The sequence below is a fragment of the Nestor notabilis genome, unplaced genomic scaffold, assembly GCF_000696875.1.
Source record: "Nestor notabilis isolate BGI_N333 unplaced genomic scaffold, ASM69687v1 scaffold316, whole genome shotgun sequence".
Taxonomy (NCBI): Eukaryota; Metazoa; Chordata; class Aves; order Psittaciformes; family Psittacidae; genus Nestor; species Nestor notabilis.
In genome coordinates this window covers 56,860-65,887 of record NW_009932224.1, presented here as the reverse complement: position 1 = coordinate 65,887, position 9,028 = coordinate 56,860, and the positions used below count along the sequence as shown (strand labels likewise).

The following is a 9,028-nucleotide window of genomic DNA, read 5'->3' as shown; positions in this document are numbered from 1 at the left end:
AAGAGCTTCTGCCTCAGAGCTCATCTCAATCTCCCCTCTGGAAGTTTCAAGCCATTCCCCTTGTCCTGTCCCTCCATCCCGTGTCCAAAGCCCCTCTCCAGGTCTCCTGGAGCCCCTTTAGGCACTGGAGCTGCTCTAAGGTGTCCCCTTGAGGAGCCTTCTCTTCTCCAGCTGCCCCAGCCCAGCTCTCTCAGCCTGGCTCCAGAGCAGAGCTGCTCCAGCCCTCGCAGCAGCTCCGGGGCCTCCTCTGGCCTCGCTCCAGCAGCTCCACGTCCCTCTTGTGCTGTTCCCCAGAGCTGGACCAGGGCTGCAGGGGGGGTCTCCCCAGAGCACAGCAGAGGGGCAGGATCCCCTCCCTGAGCTGCTGCTCACGCTCTGGGGGTGCACCCAGCACATGGGGGGGTTCTGGGCTCAAGCACACACTGAAGCCGGGTCATGGGGAGCTTCTCCTCACCCAGCACCCCCAAGTCCTTCTCCTCAGGGCTGCTCTCCAGCCTGAGTTGTTTCCCTTTCACTGTGTTATTTCCTTCGTATTTATATATTTATCTAAAACCCAGCTGTAAAAATACCTGTGAAGGGATGATGCTCAGCAGCATTTTGAGGATACTGGAGCAAGCCAACACGAGCCACAGCTTGCAGGTCTGCTGGGACTGTGCCACAACGCCATGAGGAAGTCAATGACCACATCACGAGCACCTCACCGAGCCTGCCCACCCCTGCTACCCCTGTGGACAGCACTGGTGGCATCCACCATACTGGAAGCACTTGAGATGACAAGGATGTCAAATGACTTGCCCAAGGCCAAGCAAATGGAAGAATCTGTGTAACTCCAACTTGTTGTCCCTCCACTGAAGGTGCCGACTGTGTGACTTGGTATGTTCATCTGATAAGGGGGATGCTGTATTTACCATCCTACTATGGGCATCGTGAGGCTTCGTTAATGTGAGCAAAGAGCTCTGAGGTTCCTGGATGAACGGCACTATGCAAGTGCAAAGTATTATTTATTTTCCAGGGACCACAGAGCTGTCATAACCATAATGAATTTTATTTATGCAGCTTTGTACTCTCCCGGCTGGCAATAAAAGCCCTGTAAAAGTCTCTCCTTTTATTTCCATTGCAATCTATCTTAGCCTCAGAGCTCCAGCCGCTGCTGGTGAATCACCATGCATGAGGGGCCATGAGGGAGCAGCCTGGGCAAGGGCAAGGCAAGGTTCCTTGGGTGGGAACGCATCTCGTCGAGCAGCAGCTTTGTCACATTGGCATGACAACATAATACACTGAAGAGCCTTAAAAATGACTGTTAATTTTAGTAGTGGTTAGTGAGATAGTAACATTTTTAGTTGCTCTGGTTCAAGATGTAATGGAGGAGAAGAGTTGCTGGGGGTGGTAATGAATTCAGGCTTGTAGACTAACGGAGGCATCCCTGAGTCCAAGACCAACAGGGTTTATTGTGACCATCCATCCTGGCCATCTAGAAAGAGCTTGGAGAAACTACAGCAACCCTATGGCTCCCACAGCAGCTGAAGCCTTCCACTTTGGGTATCTTCCCTCTTTGAGACTTCAAGCAATGCAGAACTCACCAAGCCCTTGGGTAAGTCCTGTTGCTGCTTGCACATCCCCATTTACCCAGAGAAGCTGTGGCTGCCCCATCCCTGGCAGTGTTCAAGGCCAGGTTGGACACAGGGGCTTGGAGCAACTTGCTCTAGTGGAAGGTGTCACTGCCCATGGGAGGTGTTGGAGCTGGATGAGCTTTAAGGTCTCTTCCAAACCAGTCTGGGATTCTATGATTTGAACCTTGCTTTGGCCAGAGTCTTGAAGTGTTCTTTCTGAGAAGGCAGCTTCCCTTTTAACTTTCTTTTTCACTTTAAACTCTTTCAGAGAAAACCAGATGCACCATGATCATACAGTCTAGCATAGACATTAGAAAGCATGTTCAAGAGTAGCATCCACTCTCAGTGGCCAAATTATCCTTCTCCCACTAAAACAACCTAACACCCAGAGGTGCCACGCCAGCCACAGCATCCTACATGATCCCTCACAGCAATGGAACAGGGGCCACTGTCACATGAAGCTGCCTTAGCTTTCTTGCAGACCTGCTTATCCAGCACGGATCTGCTCAGTGATGTGCATTGTTCTGTGGTTCTCTGCTCACGTCCCTGCACCCAGCACCAGAAAGAGCTCTCCTCATGCTCCTTAGATCTGATCTCACTGCTCAAACACAGCCCATCTTTGACTAAAAGTTAGTCTGGGAGTAGGAAGGCTGGAAACCTGTTCTCTGGTGGTTGGGTTCTCACTTAGTTCACCAGGTCTGACTTGGTTCTCCTGCAGCCAAGCACCCCATGGTTAATTTTGTATGACATCTTTGATATCTCATAGCTTAGAATCATACTGAGTGTTCTCCATCACTCAGGGGCTGTGGTTTGAGTCTTCCTTGTCCCTTATTTTCCCAATCACGTATTTTCACTGAATGCACAGGAGGGGCTTAATATCTCCAAGATCTGTGTTCCTCTGAAAATTTACTTAAAATTGGCCAATGGATATCAAACCAAATGAGAAAAGGAAGGGAGGGAGCAGACACACACAGCCCAATCGCATCAGCCGAGCTAGTTTAGGAAATCGGGTTAAACACAGTACAATAATCAGGGAGGCTGTTTCCAAATGTTGTACTACCACAGCAGGCTAAAGCTTGGGGTATTTTTAAGAATTTAAGCTGCACTGCAGACACATGTGCAAATACAATTACCCTGGAAAAATGAAACTATCTCTGCAGAACACAAGGACCTAAAACACTGACTTCCTTAATGTGAAGCCTTCATTTAAGTCTCAGGAGCTGCCCTTCTGCTCTTTCCAACCAGAAACCATACATACGGTGGTGCATTGCTGCATGTCCTCTTTCCAGAGCATCCCTGTGCTTCCTCAGACCTCTGCCCACCAGCAGCAGGCAGCGTCAGGGTGAGAGATGGATTAAGTACACGGGAAGGCTCCTAATCCAAGGAGAACTCCTGGACACTGCCTGTGCCTGAACAGCGGAGCACTCTGTGTCCCCATTAGGAAAATCAAGCATTGCCCTTCTCCAGCCGAGCAGATCCCTTCCTTAGTCCCTGCACTGAGACAATGTTTTGGAAAAATCCCGTCACCAATCCCTACTCTTGTCTATTTTGGTGCCTAAACAGAGCTAAATTTGGAAGGGAGAGAAGTCGGCTCTTTTTGTGCAGCAAGCTGATGTAAAAGGAAATATCAGCAGCTTGCAAGAAGGGTGGAGTGGCTGGAGAAGACCGAGGGTGCTGGGTGGATGGCGGCCGGCCAGCGTCCCAGGGGCACGGTGACATGCCCCTTGGGTTCACCTGGAGGCTGCTCCCCACCGCAGCTCATGTAGGACAGCAATGGAAGTGCCTTCAATGAGGATAACATGGATCTGAAACGCAGCTCTTCCGTTTCGCAGTGGACACACGCTTTATGATCCTGAAATCCCTCAATAGAGCCAAAGGGAAATACCTTGCAAAGCAGAAGACCACGCTATGCACCACAGTGGGTCTACAAGAAGACCTACACAAGAGGGATGGGGTTTGCTCCTGCTTGGGCCCGAGGACACCATCAAGCCCAGGTGCTCATGGTTTTCATAGGCAGGTTTGCAACTTCTCGATGGGCAGCGAAATCACATTTGGGCTCTCTCCCACGTTGGTTTTATTTTGCTATTTATTCGCAGGTGGCTGGGGAAGAACGTGGCAAACCAGCATTTCAGTGCTGCTGGTTCTGGAAGTGAGGGGTGTGGGAAAAGCAAAGAACAAGGAGCCCACGGTCTCAGGATGGATTGCTAATAGGGGTAATTTTCAATTTTGGAGCTAAACACTCTGTGGTTTACATGGTGGGAAGCTTGGAGCAGAACCTGAGAAGCCCATGGGACCTCTAATGCGTGTACATGTAAGTCAAGTTTAAATCATAAACATGCACGCTCTAACAGGAAAGGCCAATCTCTCTGGAAAACAAGGGGCGTTCAGGACTGGCCTGCTCTCCGGGCCAGCCCCCTAGAGATCAAATAGGTTGTGATGTGCAGATTCATTTTCAGATGTTTTGGGAAAAGCAGCTCTTGGAGAAGAAGGAAGGTGATGTGTGGCAAACTTAGGTCACTATTGTATGGCCAAACAAAGGAAATTTGTCATCTACTGAAACTGCTGCAGACAAACGGCAGGCAAGAGTGGGTCTGATGCCCACGTGCACTCTTTTGTGCTTTACCTTCCTAATGAAGGTGTCTGTCCAGCCTCAACCCCCTCCATCTGCCTGTGGGAATCTGGAAAGACAGCAGCTTTCTGGGCTGCCCTAGACACATTTACATCAAAGTTTAATGAAAGAACAAGTAAAAAGCTTTCAAGATCTTGTTGGCAATATGCAGCAACGTAAAAGCCTCTGCCTCTCCCCTCACTGATGCCCGCCTCTGGCCAGCAACATCCCCCTCCTGATCCATCTCACCCCACATCTCAGCTCAGTAACTTGTGGAGTGCTGGCCTGGGAGGGACATGAGGAAGAAGGGCAGGACCAGCCTGCTATTTGCAGAAGCTTTACTATCACTTTTCTCACACCTCCTCTGCAGCAGCATCAGCTGAAGAAGTTGTAGGAGGGCACCAGCTTTGCCTCTTTCACTAGTGATGGTAAATCACACGTCAAATAACAAGGAGATAAGCAGAAACAAGGGAGGGGTTCTGCTGCTGCTGCTTCTTCCATGACTGTCCTCAGGTAGCAAACTCCAGGGACTCCTTCAGCATCTGACAACAACTGCCTTAGAAAATGGATGGTCCTATTTGGAACCAACCTGCACCCTCCCTCCTTGTCCTCCACTTCTGCGCTTCTCAACTGCAACTGTTGCCTGGGGTTGCCAAATTCATGGGTGTTTCTCAAAGACTCTAGGGGTTATAAAAGGTTGGGGTTCATTGCTTCATCCCCATGGTCTTCATGACTAATGCAGCCTGACTTTCAGATGTGAAACCTCACCCCACAAAGTGACTGTCTTCACTCACACTCACTCATTCAGACTCCTACACAGACATTCCCCATGCAAAAAGTGGTCTTCACTCATACCCACTCATCCAGCCTCCTCCATAGACATTCCCCATAGAAATGCTCCCAGCCCACAATGGTCAAGCAGGCGAAGATGCCTGAAGAGGAAACAGCGACACTGAAACCCTGAGAGTGAACGAAAGGTTGAGAAAAGCAAGTGGGCTGGTGGAAAAATCCCCAGTGCTGGGGTGATGAGAGAAGGAAAAGAACTGATCAGGCCATATCACAGGATCATTCCACATAAACTTTATCTCAAGAGCCTTTTGTGCCCTTAAGAAACATCTCCGCCCTTGCTTATCTTAAACAAATGGTTGCAGAAGGCCTAAACTGAACAAACAGGTTATTAGGCCTTCTGTAGGCACTGGGAGTTTCACTCGCCTTTATTGCACACAAAGTTCAGGGTGGGATTTACTTTCCAGGGAGGCGGATGGGGTGAGGTGGGGCTGGTTGAGGGAAGCCCCGAGGACGCCCCATCTGCCTGCGCAAGGGGAACAACAGAAGAACCTTAAAAGAAATAAATATATTGTGGTTCCACTGTGATCCACAGAAACCAACCCAGCGACCTCCAATAGCCTGAGATAAGGCTTTCATCTGCCTATAGGATGGACTATCCGTGGCAGGAAAGTCTGGGACAGCACAGAGCTGCAGATGTATTTAACTTTTATTGTGCAGGTCCCGCATGTGTGGTTCTTATGGGGTTGAGTGTGCCAAAACTCGGCATAACCATCCCATTGCACATTACAAACATGGCAAAGGAGCTGTCACCTCCCTACTGGTATCATCCCCATCACCTCTACCCACCCAAGGCCAGCATTTATCAACACACATAAGTCCTGTGGGCACTTCCAGCTGAGCCATCTCCTTGGAGGTCACTTGCTGTTGCTGCTTCCCCTTCCAGGAACTCCCACTGGTCTGCTGGCTGCTCTCCTCTCTTAAACAAGGGAATTTTTTACCTCTTGAAAGGAGAGGGCTGAGGCACAAATCAAAACCTTGACCTGCTTTGGAAGCCATGGAAGAACACAAAACGATGTCAGGAAGCTACTTGGAAATGATTTCCTCTCTCTGTTAGAATTTAAGTGATAAATCTATTCCTTCAAATTGCAAGCCATTCATTTTTTCCTGGAAGGTGCTTGTAATAATAGCTGCTTTTGAAAAAGGAATCAGTCAGTGCTCAACATCAATGGAATAAGAAGGTGCAACAATTTTACAAAATACTCCTCACCCAAGATAAAAGGCAGGTAAATCCTTACAGCAATTCATGGTTGTGGCTCTCCCATCACTCCTCAACCACAACACAGCACACACAAAGCCTGGCAAACTCCAAGGACTCTTTCTTCAACTTCAATCATTGGAGCCAAAGCTAAATTAAACTACAGGGTTGGCAAACAGGACTTAGCTTCCAGCAACCCAGGAGCTGGAAAAGGAGCAAAACTCCTCCGGCTTTGCCACCACTGATCCGACAAGTCCCATGGTGGAGGAGGGATGCTCCATGGGACCTTGACAGGAGGATGTGCTTGCCAGGTGAATCAAGGCAGGGTGCAACATGCCTCAAAGAGGAGGCATAGGAAGTTGTTTCTTGGGAGATGTCCCAGTTTGGAGGGTTTCCTGATTAACTGCATCTTTGAGAAGCACACCATAAATCATACATCACCAGCAAAGGCTGAGCACGTAGCTGCGGCATGCGTGCCTCTGGGAGGAGCACCTCGAAGGAATCTTCTTCCAAAAGAAAGAGGGTGGAACAGAAGAGCAATAGGACTGTCACAGCTGAACACCACTCTCTTGCTAACATTAAACTCATTGACACTATTCTCTATAGGGCTTTGCTCTCCCACGATGCTCTAAGGATGCAACCTACTGGATTCCCACTTGCTAAGCATTAATACTGGTCTATATATACAGCCCTGTTCGTGAAATGATGGGTGTTTTAATGACTTACAGACTCTACACATGCAGTCCCAGACCTGAAGAAGTACCATTTAGATACTTATCTTCCCACTGCCTTTCCTTGGCATTTGCTACTGGCTCCTGGCAGAGAGTGGACACCGAGATAGAGGAAAACCAGCATTTAAGATGGCATTGAATACTTGGTGGCAGCTAAGCCATCCCACCTCATCCCTCTGCATCCAGCTCTGGCATGAAACAAAAGACACACAGAATGGCAGAACAACCCAGTGTGAAACTTCCCATGCGGGGTGAAGGATGCAAATGCAATTAAAGCTTTAGAATAATTAGGCGAAGGATCCCAAGTGAAACATACCCTGAACCTTCCTCAGTGCCTTGGGCTGATTACTGACAGAGAGTTTTCCGGGGTCTATTTTTAACTCCTGGCCCCTAAACTCCTGAATTATACATAATTCAGAGATAATAAAACTTTAAAATCCAGGACAAAGTCTCCTAAGGAAGAACTGTCTCTGCAAACACACACACACATCAATGCAACTAGGATGGGCAGGAAGAACAGTCCAACGGGTGCCACCAAGCCCTGTCTAAGCCACTGAGATGGGGACAGGCTGGAAGCACTGCACATTGAAACAGGGTGCTCCAGACACACCAACACGGACACACGGTGCCATAGGAAGAGTATAAATAACAGACAAAAGAAATCCCCTTTTGTTACAAGAATCCGCAAATCCAAAATCAGTTACAAGCTGACTTAGGAAACGGAGTTTTTTCCCATGTTATAGCAAAATGGGAACAATACTTCGTGAGTGGAAGTAACTCTAATTGTTTTAACTGATGTTATTTTAGTGTTGTTTAGGTTTATTGCTTATTTGTATGTATTTCCTCTACCCCGGTCAGGTTTAAAAACAAACCTTACTGTCAGCAGTAAAGCATCCCATCCATAAATAAATACATTTATCCAGTAAATACAGATATAGCCACACCACTGCTTGGAGTCCTCAAATCAGGACATTTAAGAATCATTAAAATAAATAGCTTTGGTGACCTGGGTTTGCTTTTCCCTAGAAAAGGGAGCCTTTTTCAGCTAATATTTGGAATAAATACCTCCCACGTTACTTGCGACCAGGAGGCACCACACCTGGTATTTGGTTTGTGGCCCAGGCTCATCCTGAGAAAGGGTTGCTCTGCTCTGAAAAGCTTTTCCTGCATTTTCATAGAATCATAGAATCACAGAAGGGTCTGGGTTGGAAAGGACCTTTAGGTTTAGATTTAGGTTAGACATAAGGAAGAATTCTTTATTGTGAGGGTGCTGAGGCGCTGGCACAGGGTGCCCAGAGAAGCTGTGGCTGCCCCATCCCTGGCAGTGTTCAAGGCCAGGTTGGACACAGGGGCTTGGAGCAACCTGCTCTAGTGGAAGGTGTCCCTGCCCGGGGCAGGGGTTGGAGCTGGATGAGCTTTAAGGTCCCTTCAACCCAAACCAGTCTGAGATTCTATGATTTGTGCAATCCCCCAGAACTAGATCCCCACAAATCTTCTCCTGGTCCTGGTGGACCAGGGTGTCAGCCCATAGCAGCTCCAGCTCACACAAGCACCCAGGAGCTGGGACAGTCCAACAGCGATGAGACCTCTTATTTTGCAGAATAGTAACTTTACGACATTACAAACAAGATGTGGCTTCTCTTTCCTTTCAGCGTGGGTAGATCCAGAGGCTCTGGGAGAACTTCCTCACTGCTCAGCCCTTGGCACTTCCCGTTGGAGGTCTTCCAAGTGCATGACGTTTTGCAATATCCTCAGATCATAGGCAGCACTTAATAAGTCAACGAGCATTTTTTGCCATGACCCATATCACTGTGATCCATACACTACACCACCGAAGCAAAAGGGCATTTTGCCATCAGCTTTAATAGGGTCACGGTGGCGACAGCCCCTCTTGGTCCAGCCATGGACCTTTCTCGTAGACCTTCATGGCTGAAGCAAGCTGTGCAGAATATCACTGTCCTTGCTGCCTCCAAGCCCCTCGTATTGTGCTGGAAACCTACTCACACAACAGCTATTCCTGCTTTCAGTTGGCTGA

General features: G+C 48.5%; 1 protein-coding gene across 2 annotated transcripts in view; it reads right to left on the bottom strand.

Moving 5' to 3' along the window:
- Positions 1-9,028, bottom strand: part of CTIF (CBP80/20-dependent translation initiation factor) — a 117,324-nt gene that overhangs the window by 65,260 nt on the left and 43,036 nt on the right. The gene's annotated exons all lie outside the window — the stretch shown is intronic.